This window comes from Zosterops lateralis, assembly GCF_965231275.1.
Source record: "Zosterops lateralis genome assembly, chromosome: 3".
Taxonomy (NCBI): domain Eukaryota; kingdom Metazoa; phylum Chordata; class Aves; order Passeriformes; family Zosteropidae; genus Zosterops; species Zosterops lateralis.
In genome coordinates, this window is record NC_139764.1 from 105544252 (window position 1) to 105558811 (window position 14560).

Below are 14560 nucleotides of genomic sequence, written 5' to 3' on the forward strand. Positions count from 1 at the left end.
GTGGGAGGTGAGTTATTGCTGACTGCGAGGCAGCGCCATTCATCCAGTAACAGAATTATTAAAATGAGAATCCAGCCTCAAGGAGACACCTCCTATTCATAAGCAAAATATATCTTGCATTTGTTTTTTGAAAATAACACTGTATTCTTGTAACAAGACTATCTCCCCCCAAGACATTTACTTGGTGCTCCCTTACATGCTACTACTACAAGCTGATCTCTGTTTGTGCCTGACCACAATGCTTCTGTTGGATTTGGTGACAGAGGAGAGATAGAGTGAGGAAGAGAGGCAACAAATATGCTTTTCTTTTAATCTCAGTATAATTTTTTCCTGTTTTGTGATGTGTCTAGATCAATACCCACTGTCTTGGGTCTTTTCAACATCAAATTTGAAGAAAAATATTGGAGACAGATCTTGGGAAATACGAGTCCATGTTTCCAGTGACAAATATCCTCACCCTCTTCATTATGAGCAGATCATCTTACTTCAGTGATTTCCTGCTCTATGACACTTTCACCTTGTTGTGACTATTGGCTCTGTTCATGTAAAGGCACCATAAAAACCTTGTTAACAAAGAAGAAATTCAAGTTCCAAAATACAAAAGCTGCAAAAGTAGGATGACTCTTTTAAAAGACTCTTTGATGCACATTACGATTTTCTTTACAGTATGTGTCTTGATTTGCATCCTACTTGGACTGGTGTAAATCAGCAGGAGCTCCACTGGTCTCAGTAAGGCTGTTACAATCAAAATGTTAGAGCCACGTGTCTTCTTCCCACACACTGGATTGTGTGTGAGTTCCAATATATCTGCTTTATAAATTATGAATGGAATGGGAATACTTTTTTTTTATTAACATATATTTTACCACAAGTGCTGATTAGAGGGACACATTTTCTATAATTCCTTTCCTTTTTGAATTGCAGTGCAAACAGCTTCTCAGAATCATTGCCCCAGGTTCAGAAAGTGATGATTAAAGAGGTACTCTAAATTCCCCCTTGGGTTCATTGGGAACTGAAATCGGCAAGAAATGCAAAGATGATAGTGAAACAAGCCAGAAGAGTAATGGTTCAGAAAAGGAAATTAGTAATTATTCCCCATTCTCAGTTTTTTGGTCCTTTTTTGTTGTTGTTTTTAGCAGGTTTTTTGGTGGGTAGGGATTCTTTAAAAAAATAAAAAGTTTAGAGTTTTTTGTTTGTTGGTATTAACACAAAGAGAAGCACTGAGATGCTCTTTGCTGAGGATTATTTCAAGGAAATCCTTTTCTAAATGTTCAAGTAATATAATATTTCAGAGACAAAAATGAAAAAAACAAATATATACATAATTAATAAAATAGGATTAAGAATATAAATAGTATATAAAATATAAAGAAAATTTTAGACTGTATGGACTGACTGTGAAAAGAACCATAAACAGAGGAAAGTGAACGAAAATACTGATCAAGCACTAGAGACATAAAAGTTATACCCATTATTAAGCTGAGATGGTGTTGATCCAGCTCAGGGGACTCAATCTACTATAATCTGAAGGGATGTTATTATCATAGCCATGACAGCCTAAAGCAATTGCATTGTCAAAGCTGGTTGGTCTGATGCGCCTCAAATTATCTAAATTATGTTTCAAAATGTTTTTCTATTAATATAAGTTTTAAAGAAAAATCTTTACGAAAGACACACTCATCAAATGTTAACTGAAACCATGTAACTGGTTAAAAACAGATCTCTAATCAGAGCTATACCAGCTGTCGAAAAAAAATTAAATTGCTGTTAACAAATATTCATTAGTTATGAGAAAATGCATTATTCAGTTCCAGCAGTCTGCGTTTTGGGTCTGGGGAGAGAGTGGCCACAGAAGCCGAAAAGAAAAACAACAAAACTGATGAAATATTAAACTTTTTCAGGAAAAAGACTTATATTTTTTTCTGAACTATCAATTTTAAAATAAGAATATCCTTGAGTTTTCTTCACTTTCCAGGACAGTTTCCTTCCTTCTTTTCCACATTTTTTTTTTCTTTCTGAACTAGGACTTGTTTCAAAGATCTGAGTCTATCAAAGACATTCCTGAGATGAGTCATAGTCCCCTTTCTGACTTTCACTTCAATTCTTCAGTCTTAATTGTCATCCAGATCCACAGATATTTACACCACTTGAAAGCTCTGAGCTTCAAAAGTAAAACAAAATAAATTCCATTTAAATCTTTGAATATGCTGAATTTAGGTGTATGGTAAACACACATGAGCAATTCACTTATCCCAGGGTGAGCTTCCCTGCAGCGTGTACAGCAAGTACTTTTAGCTGTGTGCTGACAGAAAAGGCCAGGAGTGAAAACCATGCAGCTACAGATTCACTGCTTCCAGTAGTCCAAGGAAGTAAGTTAATGACCACTGAGATGTGTTGGACAATTTTGAAATCAGATTTCTCTTATTGCAACATAGTGCACTATTTTACTTCTATTCAAATTACATTATTTAATTTAGAGCAGCTAGATGGGAATGTTACTGCACTCAAAGTGCAGGGAAAAGAGGAGGATCGAGTGAAATTATACTTTCTCAAAATTTTTCTTTCTCTTCCACCAAAAACTGACCAGCAAGGTTCACCCCATGCAGCCCTGGAAAGAAGTTCATATTGCTGATGAAGTCCATGACAATTTATTATCAGTTAGAGAATAACTCAAGATGTATAGTGAATAAATATGTAATTAACTTTGAGCTTTGAACAGCCATATTTCTACTTTTTGGGTTACTGCACAGAAATATGTGTGAATTCTCTATTAAACAAATAGTGTAAAAATAGCAGTTGCAAGAAGCTCTGGGCTGATGGATAAACAGATTGTCTGCATACAATACAGAGTAAATTTAATATTCCTGGTTACAAAAATCCTACAAACATATGTTTAAGTCCACCCAAAATTTCTTGTAGGCATCAGACATACTGCAGAGGGATTCAATTAATTAAAAGCAAATGCAGATGTCTGCACCTGAACTAGTCACCCTGGACTCCCTCTAAATTCAATAGAGAGAAATGAGAGTTTCTAGTGTGCAATTCATCTCATCCTAAAGTACATGTCTGAAATAGATCAAATGAATTGCACATAAAAGTGCCTATCCTCTTCAATGGCTATAAAGGAATACCTAGAAACTAGCCCTGCTGTAGATGTCTACATCAGAGATATCTAGAGTGTGATTGATTTTATCTTAATTTGGACATTTAAAGTTTATGTGCCTACACTCCCATTATAAGCAATAGATATTAATCCAGCCAAACAAATGAAAGTGTCTGTTTTAGGAGGAGAAGAAACCCTCCCCTAAACTTTGATGAAAGGATTAGCAATCTTGTGCCTAGCAGAGTTCGTGCTAAGACAGAAGTATCTTCCCTTCCTCCTCCTACCCTGGGAGCAGTTCACTGTGAGAAAAGCAAAACAGCTCAGTCTGCTGCAGACTGGCCCTGGGAGAATTATTCAGTCAGTTCCTGAAACAATCCATCAGTTGATCTCTACAGCCTCTACTGCGACATATTGGCTCTTATCGTGGGATTTATTTTTCCTTCCAGCCCTCAGGCTGGAATAGCAAAGCTTCATGCAAGTTAGCAGACACAGTGTCAGTGCAAGATGTGGACTTGAGACATGAATTGTCCATCTCGGGGCAAGAGACCCAATATAGCACAAAATAAGAACTGACAAAATTCTTCCAAGTAGCTCCAACTCTGCAATGAGATCTTTACTCTAAGAGGAGCAATAGGCAAAGGTGGGAGATACTTGAATGCACATGTCCCTACATGAAATTCATTTCTTCTTCTAAAATTGTGTTACAAATGCTTAATCTAGTGTCATATTAATGCATGAACCAAGAAATTGATTCTTTGGAAAAGTCAGATGCTTAATTTCAAAGTTTGAGATATTGGAAAATAATCAGTTCTTAAATAAGTGCAGTGGATGTCAGCAAAAAATATTTGCTTCCTTTTGACAGCATTTTATCTCCACTTCAATAGCTGATTTAACTTCAATCTGCTGTTACAAAATGTTTCAGCACTTTCCTGGTTTAAAGTATTGGAGTGTCAGTGCTTTGCAATTTATACAAATTCTTCTGTAACATAAAATTAAAATCCCAAGAATTATAAAGTTTAACATTTTCTGAAGTTCCTTTAAAAATGAAAGAGAAATGCATGACTGCGTGCATTTAGTAGAGGCACATATAGTAAGAATAATAAGGGTAAAGAAGAAATTGTTAGTCAAATATTTGGCAATAGTAAACCTTCTATTTTTATTGGTAAATATTTGATATGTTTTATAAATCAAAACACTCCTAATCAAAGTTACTATTCCACATATTTTCTGGGGAAAGCTGAAGAACTAAAAACTTGATTGATTAATCTTTTTTAATGCATGTGTTATTAGATGTCAATAAATTTGTTGCTAAAAAAAAAAAAGAGAGAAAATATTTCTAATTTTTCATATTGACTTACTATATTTAACCATGTCAATCTATAGATTGACAATCAATATTGACTTAACTTGTGTGGGTGGGTTGACCCTGGCTGGATGTCAGGTACCTGTCAAGGATACTCTATCTATCCCCTTCCATAAACCAGAGAGAGAGAATAGAACATGAAAATATTGTGGATTGAGATAAAAGCAGGGAGAGATCACTCACCAGTGACCACCAGGAGCAAAACAGACTCATCTTAGAGAAGTTACCTTAATGTATAGCCATCCAAACCAGAGCAGGATAATGAAGAAATCAAAACAAATCTTAGAAACACCTTCTGCCTCCCTTCTTCCTGGGCTCAGTTTCACTCCCAAATTCCTCTCTCTCCTCCACCCAGAAGGGAGGGGAGGTGAGGAATGGGGGCTGTGGTCAGTTCCTGACATGTTGTCTCTGCTGCTCCTCCTTCCTCAGGGGGAGGACTCCTCCCAGTTTTCTGCTTCAACATAGGTCATGACCTGTCCCTAGGTCAGGTGCCCAATTTTTCAGATAGCTACAGGTGAATATGTTCCAATTAAAAAAAAAATAATAATAATAATAAAAAAAAATCTATCCTGAAACTGACTGCAAAACAAGTGGGTGAAAAAAAAAAATCTTCTGAGTTCTTTGCATTTTCTTTTTTTCCTGAATGGGAAAACTGTTGGCTGAAGAACTCAAGGAAGAAATAGGTATTTTTCTGTGTGAAGCTTCTGTTTGTTCTCCTTTCCTTTGTTTTTTTAAAATTAAAAACTTTTGAGGAAAAACAGCATCAGTCTAGAATATTTATAACTGTCTTAAGTTATATTTGAAACCAAAGTACATAAACACTTTTATCAACATTTCTTGAAAAAATTGAGAGCTGCATAAGATGTCCACATTTTACATTGATTTTATCTGTAGTTCAGTGATACATGAAGCCATTTCATTATTTTCATGTTCATGCTTCTGCAATACAACTATATTGTATCTATGCAGGAGCATCAGGAGTCATTTACCATGGTTTGATTTGCAGTAGTCTTAAAGCACAATTCTGAAATTCACTGTGGGTAACAAGTTGTGCTGGGCAAGGTTTTGGCTATAGGAGTGAGAAGCTGCTGGAAGATTCCCCCTGTCTGACAGAACTAATGTCAGCCAGCTCCAAGAGACACCCACCCCTGGCCAAAGCCAAGGCCATGAATAGACAAGGTAGATGACTCAGAAGATGATTGTAAAAGTCTGAAAACCAGCTTAGTTGGACATAAACTTAGGAAAGAAAATCACACCATAAAACAGTTCACTCAAGCTCTTACATTTACTTGCAACTAATTTGTACTTTCTCGCAAAAATTCAGTATAATTAAATGAACCAGTTTATATATAAAATTATTTTTTTCTTCTGTTTCTTGGCAGTGAAATGCATTAAAAATCATCAGAGTCAAAAGAGCAATACATGCTTTGAGCATAGATATACTACTTTTGTACTGTTTTTGCCTTTTAACTAAGATTTGATCTTTGAGACAACTTGAATAGGGGTCACAGCATGATTAAACAATTTGATGTTCTGTAGAAATTTTTTTTATACAGATTGCATATTTAGTGTCTTCATGAAGAAGGAAATGGAACTGGAGTAGTACTGATAAGATGCAGTTGATCTCTGCCCAAATGTATTCACAAGATGTAAAATAACATTTCTTTGTTAATTTGGCAAAACCCATAAGAGGCATCTCGAATCCCAAAATCTAGATCACAATGAAAGAGATGGATCACTATCAGAAGAATGCATGAATATGAAACCTTCTTGCTCATCTACGAGAACAGTATATGTAGAAAAACCTTAAGAAATCAGCCCATTTTTGCTTTAAAGAGTATATATTAACAAGTTTCATCTTTCTGTAGAACTTCTGAATTTTTTGAAAGCAATTATTTGAAAAAAAAACCACCAAGAGTTAAGGAAATAATGAAGATTAAAATATAAGTTACATATACTTTCCTCTTGTTTTGCTAAATGAAGTTAGGAATGAGAGAGCACTTAAAATATTTTAAAAATAATATAGACACAAATGAACCATGATTTTAACATGTTTTTAAGTGCTATGTGAGATCACTTACAGTCAACTTTTCCAAGTGCATAAAAATAAATTAAATTTGAAGATTCATAAGATTAACCCAAATATGCCCTCCCCAGACACATGCCATCCTACTCTGCATTTTGTATGAAGCCATACAAAGGAATGATGCATCTCCTTCAAGGATGAAGCCTTCTTATTTTAATCTTATGACTCAGTAATTTTATTTACATTTGTACATTGATGTGTAACTGGGTAGTTTCTTCACATTCCTGATCTGCAGCTACTTGTAATACTGTGGTTCAACAAAAGATCTACATTTAAGGAGACAAATCTAGAATTTTATTCCTTGCAACCTCAAAGAGGTTAAAGATATATTCCCTCTTTAACATTAAGGGGCATTGATTACTGTGTTGATATAGTAAATCTTCTCTATCTTTAACAGAAGCCTTTGATGAGGAAAGCATTGAACACAGAGAATCAATTCACAAAACCCACAAGTGACCAGCTGAAATTACTGACCAATATCTCCTCACCTGCTCCACCCCAGGTGGAGCTGGTAAGAAAAGATGGTATGAGTCCATGAGAGTGGTGTGTAAGGAGTCAGACAGGGCTCACTGGAGTCACCCACTGCAGAAGGGCTTTGGTCCCAGCAGCTGAAGTCTCTGGTGGTGGCAGTGTGACTGCCAGAGTGGCTCCTGAATGCTCAGATGGGGAAGTTCCTTGACAAAGACATCATGACCATGTGCTAGAAAATGTATAATTCTATACTATCCCCTTATAGGAATGAATCAGTGTGAAGGTTCTTGCTTCCTTTTTTCCTTGACAAGGTCAGGATGAAAACATGGGAAACGTAGGTTTCGTGTTCAGACTTGGGTGTTTATTATTTCTTATCTATTTACAGACTCACAAGCCATGAGCTCTAACTAGCAAGTTAGGGAGCAGAGGCAAAATGGAGAGCTTCTAACTCTTTCCAAGGTTTTTTAAGCGATAATTACCCAATAATGAGGTGACACCTGTATTATTTATACTTTTGACCCAATAATGACCACCCAAAGCCTGCAATGCAAACCTTTTTCACTCAGTTACAGAAAACCACCCAAATCTATGAAGAAGAAGGAAGAAGAGGGTGAAGAAGAAGGACTTACACAAGGCCCAAAATCCTCCATCTTGACTCACATGTATTATTATCTTAAATCTAAGTTTTTCACCCTGTGAGATCACACAATACTATACAAACTACCCACCCACAACCCCAGTGCTATCACACAGTCTCGGGAGCCTGTTTCAAGGTCTCAAGTCAAATGTGGTGCTTGCTGGAGGATCAGCACCTTTTAACACAGAAAGGCTAAAATTTTCAGCCTCCAGGGTTCCAACCAATCAGGAAGCGGATTCCAGTCTTGTGACCTGGGTGAAATGTGACAGCAACTGAGGGTCTGTTGAGGGAGAAGACCTTTACCTGTCATCTCTTAAAACAGCTGCCCTTGAGGCATGCAACCTTAAGGACCTTCTAGGAAGGACCACATAGCCAAAACATTTCATAGAATCACAGAATCTCCTTAGAGGGGACCCACAAGTATTGTCTAGTCCATCTCTTGGCCCTGCACAGGACAGTCCCATCACACCATCTGCCTGAGAACATTCTCCAAATATTTCTCAAGCTGTTAGGCTTGGTGTTGTGACCACTTCCCTGGGGAGCCTGTTCCTCTGTCCAGCCACCCTGTGGGTTAAAAACCTTGCTCTGAGCAATGTCAGTGATATGGCAGACAGAGCTCTTGAGGAGTGAGAAGATATATCCTGAAACTTCCTTGAAGCAAATACACGAGCAGAAGCTCAAGGGCACAGACTAAGCTCAAGGAGAGCTTAACCACCAGTGCTCTTTATACCCCTGTAGATGAAGAAAAGACAGTACCCATCTGTCCATGTGCATTGCAAAGGACAGCTCCTCCATTAAAAAAAGTAGCAGCAATGCTGTCCTGATAAGGTGAGTTGTATTTGTCATTTTGGTCAAGAAGGTAACCAAAACTGTACACATACCATTATGCTTCATTTTTCTAAGAGCAAAAGTAAATGTTTTGTGTAGCTGTGCCTCAAAAGAAGACCTTTAATCTGCAAAATGCTTCTGTGGTTTTCAAAGCCTTTCTTATGTCATAATTTTTATATATTAATTTTACAGTTTTAAATTAATACGATGGAAAGATGAAATAATGATTGATTTTGTCATGCAGAAAGGGAAAAGTCATTGAAAACTCTTATCTTCTAAATTTTATTCTCCTTCCAGCAATAAGAGACTATAAAAAGCATATTTCTTTAGTAATATAATAAAGCTCAAGTCAGTTTGAGTTAGACCTTAAAATAATAGTAATTGATTATTATTAATAATCATGATATTAATATTATTATCTACAGGTTCCCAAGAAAAACACAAATACATTTAGCATTCAGAAGCTACTCCCAATTTTGGAAGCTTTTATTTCAGAGGAGCTACATTTTCTGCTTAACTGCATACAGGGACAAGTCAAATTCTACTAAGAACAAAACCTAAATATACAGAGTTTCATTACCCACCCTCAACTATCAAATTCTAGTCCCTGAGGAATACTGAAGTGGCAGCAAACATTGAGATATGTCTTTGCTGAATTTCATAATGAAAACACATCACTGAGACTCAGTAACCTGAGGATGCTCCATAGGCAAGGAACAGGACTCAAATGCCAAAATCATATCTCTGATTCTTTATCCTTGGAACTGAGAAACTGGGTTTGTGGGAAGGGAAGGGAAGGGAAGGGAAGGGAAGGGAAGGGAAGGGAAGGGAAGGGAAGGGAAGGGAAGGGAAGGGAAGGGAAGGGAAGGGAAGGGAAGGGAAGGGAAGGGAAGGGAAGGGAAGGGAAGGGAAGGGAAGGGAAGGGAAGGGAAGGGAAGGGAAGGGAAGGGAAGGGAAGGGAAGGGAAGGGAAGGGAAGGGAAGGGAAGGGAAGGGAAGGGAAGGGAAGGGAAGGGAAGGGAAGGGAAGGGAAGGGAAGGGAAGGGAAGGGAAGGGAAGGGAAGGGAAGGGAAGGGAAGGGAAGGGAAGGGAAGGGAAGGGAAGGGAAGGGAAGGGAAGGGAAGGGAAGGGAAGGGAAGGGAAGGGAAGGGAAGGGAAGGGAAGGGAAGGGAAGGGAAGGGAAGGGAAGGGAAGGGAAGGGAAGGGAAGGGAAGGGAAGGGAAGGGAAGGGAAGGGAAGGGAAGGGAAGGGAAGGGAAGGGAAGGGAAGGGAAGGGAAGGGAAGGGAAGGGAAGGGAAGGGAAGGGAAGGGAAGGAAAGGAAAGGAAAGGAAAGGAAAGGAAAGGAAAGGAAAGGAAAGGAAAGGAAAGGAAAGGAAAGGAAAGGAAAGGAAAGGAAAGGAAAGGAAAGGAAAGGAAAGGAAAGGAAAGGAAAGGAAAGGAAAGGAAAGGAAAGGAACACATTGCCTGGATTTCATGTACCTTAACATATTAAGTGGATTCCCTGGACATATGATATATTCCATCTCAATCTGCAGTGGACTATCTTAATTATTCTACATTTGAATCATACTTATTGATGCTGAATGCTTAGAGATGAAGACCATTTTTTCATAATTTGAATAAAATGTCTTAAAACATGTATGTGTTCATAGGGTGGGTTATCATTGTGGTTATTTATATGGATTATCATAATATTCACTACTCTTGTTCTGGACCATCTGTTTAATAAGATATTTCCACCAAAACTTTAAAAAAGATGCAGAAAAAGAGAGAGCACACACAAGCCATGATGCAGTAAAGAGGAATACATATCCCAGTGGATTTGTTACTCATCATGGAAAAAAGGGATCTTTAAGAGATTTACACGGAGAACAGTGTATCTGATGTTTTACTTTTGATTCTTCATTTCCCTGTCAGTATCCTGACACTTTGTAAAAATAATCTTCTAGTACTTTCCAGAAGCATCACATTTCATTGAGTATATCACTCATCATTATATGTATTTTTAAAGCTGTATAAATTAAAGGAATTTGTTGAAATTCTATGTGCAGACTGGTTGCAAATCCCTTTATTTCAGTTTCATATTTCGGAATGCTCTTGGTGATATTCACAGGAATGATAAGACTAGGAAAAGCAAAAAAGGAGACTGAGTTGAGTTTTCTGACTTATTTGACATTAAATCAAATATTGATATGCTCCAATGAAAATGGTTTTTATATTTTCCTCAAGTTTCATTTCTATAAAATATATAATTAAAGACATTACTCTGCCACCAGATGAATGTTGTAAAAGTTTAAAACTAGACTCTCAGCAGTTTTTATGTTTCTAGAAGTTGATTGGTCACAATGTAAAAACTTGGTCTTCTACAATCTGGGTCAATTCACACCAAGATGAAGATACTTGCTCCATTGTCATTTATCAGTTGAGAAAGAAATGCATCACATAAAATGTAGTTTTTCCTAGAGGAAAACAGGTGTAAATCAGTTAAAATGTTTGTCTGGAAACTGGCAGTTTATCACCTAGGTGATGATCCCCTTATATTTTTACTTTGTAGTGTGAAATATAAAACAATTTCAGATGACAGGATGACAAAATACTTTTTTTTTTTTCCCCCTGCTGAAATCTTTAACCTTGTGGAGATTATGATTCAGATATATTTTACATTTGAGATGAACATCAAGAAATCCCGAATCTCAGCAGCAAGACATTAAATAGCTGCGTGCATTTGGCAGTGGCAGTTTGCCACTAAGCCACACACTGTGGAGGATTCTCCCTGTGCAAAGGAAAACGCAGCAAAACAGTTTGGAGATGTGGAACAGCTTGCACCCTGCGAAGGGGCACTTATCACACAAACAGTGTGATTTTCCAGCCCAATCTGTTAATTGTGCTCAAGCAACTTTCCAGGAGGCTCCGCCGACACGCTGCTTAGATGTACAAAAGTGCTGCTGATCTCAACAACAATGTCTGTGCTATCCCTGTGCTCTCCAAGGGAAGATTGGATCAGATGCACAAACTGGGACAAATAGATACAGTTCTGCTGACTTCAGACTGCTTTGGAGCTGAGGATCTGAGCTAGGCTGTAAAATACATCCATTTCTTTGCAAACTCTTTTTTTTTGTTGTTGAGTTTCTCATTTTATGCTAAGAGGTTCTTCCCAGAATGTGCTGTGTTTGTCCTTTTTTAAGCATACTGTTCAGTTCCAGCAAGATTTTCAAAATCAGTAACAACTACAGAATAATCTATTTTATACTTTTGGAACAGAAAACCAGTTAATGATTCACAGTCATTCTCTACTGTCTGGCATATCTTTGACCATCACTGAGCAGATTGAGATAGAGAATATGAATCCAAATTCCACCTTGTCATTGGATGTGGACTTTGATAAATCTATTCTGTTTCAAGCCTCTGAATGGTTCCTGCTAAAATATAGGGGCTGGCTTTACACTAGCCATGTTCCATTACCTGTTAGTATATTCTAAATTATTATTCTCTGCAAATAAAAAAAAAATCTGACTGGAATTGGTTATTTCCTTTGGCCAACAGGCATACCAAGCTTGGCCTATACATTGGCTTTTATGACAATGGTAGCACATTAGCATTGTGGCCTTCATCTTACTTTTTGCTCTTACAATTCACTTAATTAAAATTAATGGTACCTGCAAGAAATATAAAGAGCATCAGAATAAATTTGGAAGGAAAAACATGCATTAATTCATCTCTTCATGAAAGACATTATCTGGCAAACTAGCATCTGTCTCTCCATGAGCCAATATTTATTCAATTTTATGTTCTGATTAATTTAGCAGTATTTAGAGCTCAGTGATTTTTAAATTGATGTTTTAAGACTGAGAAGTTTGCATTTGTAAAACAGAACCATAAGGATCAGCCCAGATTTTGTCTTCAAAACTTATTAAAATTGGTACAAGAACTCTATGAAGCAGTTTCTCCGAACTACAAGCTAACAGATTTATCTGTAACTCATTTAGATAATGGGAGGACAAGTCAGCATTCTATCATTAGTTGTGGTCAGGGTTGCATGACTCAGATCAACAGAGTACATTAGCAATGCTATTTAATATATGTGCATCAGAGACTGCATTTTCTTAAACCTCAATTTAGCTCACAAGGTGGGATTTATTCCACTCCCACTCAGACAGGTAAAAATTAGTGTCCAGTATAATGTTCATCCACAACACTCATGCAATTAAGGGAAAAGTAACTTCAGAAATCCAGTTAAGAATACAAGGATTCATGTCGCAAAGTCACTTATTTTCATTCAATGGCTAGTGAGGGAGCCAGGCAAAATAGCTTATATGTGCAAGACTGGAAAAATTTGGTGATGTGAATCCAGCTTGTGAGTTCCTTTAATAGTAGTATTTATACAGCTAAAAAAAGAAAATAAACCAAAAAATCAAGAATGAAACCTTGCAGAGAGTTTGTCAATTTGTCCGGAGAGATGAGACCATGGAAGCAATTATCAGAGGGCTGAACATAAATGCCAAGGGGAATTAAATGAAAGTAGCAGACCCTGTCACTCTCCTTTTTCACTCCACAGTCACTCTGAGTCATGTGGATTAAAAATAAAAATAAACATTGCCAGAAAATTAGAAATTTCCTTCCTAAAATAATTTCATGGTTCCAGCTAATGGACTATGGGCTACATGAGTGTAGATGTGTCAGAGAACGTATCAGCGGATTCCAAGATTAGACTGGAAACAGACTGGACATCAAATTTCTGATGTGCTCTTATGGACAACTGAGCATACAGCTGTCTTTACATGTGACTGGGACAATGTAGCATAATCCAAATGAAGAGAAAAAACATACAGAGGAGCAGGAAAAAAAATTTCTAGCTTTCTTTTTTTTTCCATGAAGTGTGACAAGATCTTTGTGATCTCTCTTAAAGCTCATGTCAATTTTCATTTAGCAAAATTATAAAGGAAAATGTTAATCCCATTCACAAAGTACAAGTGTCATGCAAACTGCACTTTTCTTCACTGTAACTCATAAACACACAGCTGAGAAGACATTCTACCACCAAAGGAGGGATTGAAAAGCTGAAATTAGGAATTATCACCAGCAAAATATTAGCAACATTTTTCTAATGATAGGCTGAGTAAGAACAAGAAGCAAAATGTACAATGTCTGAAACTACTCCTCAGCATCATAGCATCATGATGAAAGCATAAAAGTAGGTGATGTTCACTGAGAGTTAGGTAGCTTAGTAGCAGGTAAAATACTGAATGTGGAATTCTATTCATAAGTGGGTGATCCATTATTATAAATACATTTTGGATTGGGAATCAGAGTTGTTATGAAGAACATCACTGAAAAGTAATGTAGCTACACATGTGATAATGGCTTTGTTCTGTAAGCTGGTTTTTCAGTAGCTACTATTGCACATCTTTTTACGATGTATATTTATTTTGTAAACAAAATATTCATCTATTTCTGATGAATGGGACCCTTGTGCTATTTATTTCTCTGAAACTTGCATAATAGATGAAGACTCAGTTTTAGTAATGATATGATTTATATTTTTATATGAAAACACTCCACATAGGAAAGGGAATTATCTCACATGGTAGAGTGCTCACTTAGCAGGATACATGCCTCCATTCTCTAAACTTTTTGGGGGTTGTGAGGCTGGAGATCAGCACCACGGAAAAGGACCTGGGGGTCCTGGTTTTGCAAACTGAACATGAGCCAGCAATGCCCTGGCAGCCAGGAGGGTCAGCCTTGTCCTGGGGGCATCAGGCCCAACATGGCCAGCCAGGCAAGGGAGGGGATTGTCCTGCTCTGCTCTGGGCTGGGACAGTCTCACCTTTAGTCTTCGAGGCTGTTTAGGGTGCTACAAGATAAGAAAAGCTTTCAACCATTAGAGAACCTCCAAAGGAGGGCCAGAATGATGCTGAAGGGCCTTGAGGGGAAGTTGTATGAGAAGTGACTGAGGTCACTTGGTCTCTGTTCAGCCTGGAGGGAACTGAAGGGAGATCTGACTGCAGTGACAACTTCTTGTGAGGGGAACAGGATGGGCAGGCACTGCTCCCTTCTCTGTAGTGACCAGTGACA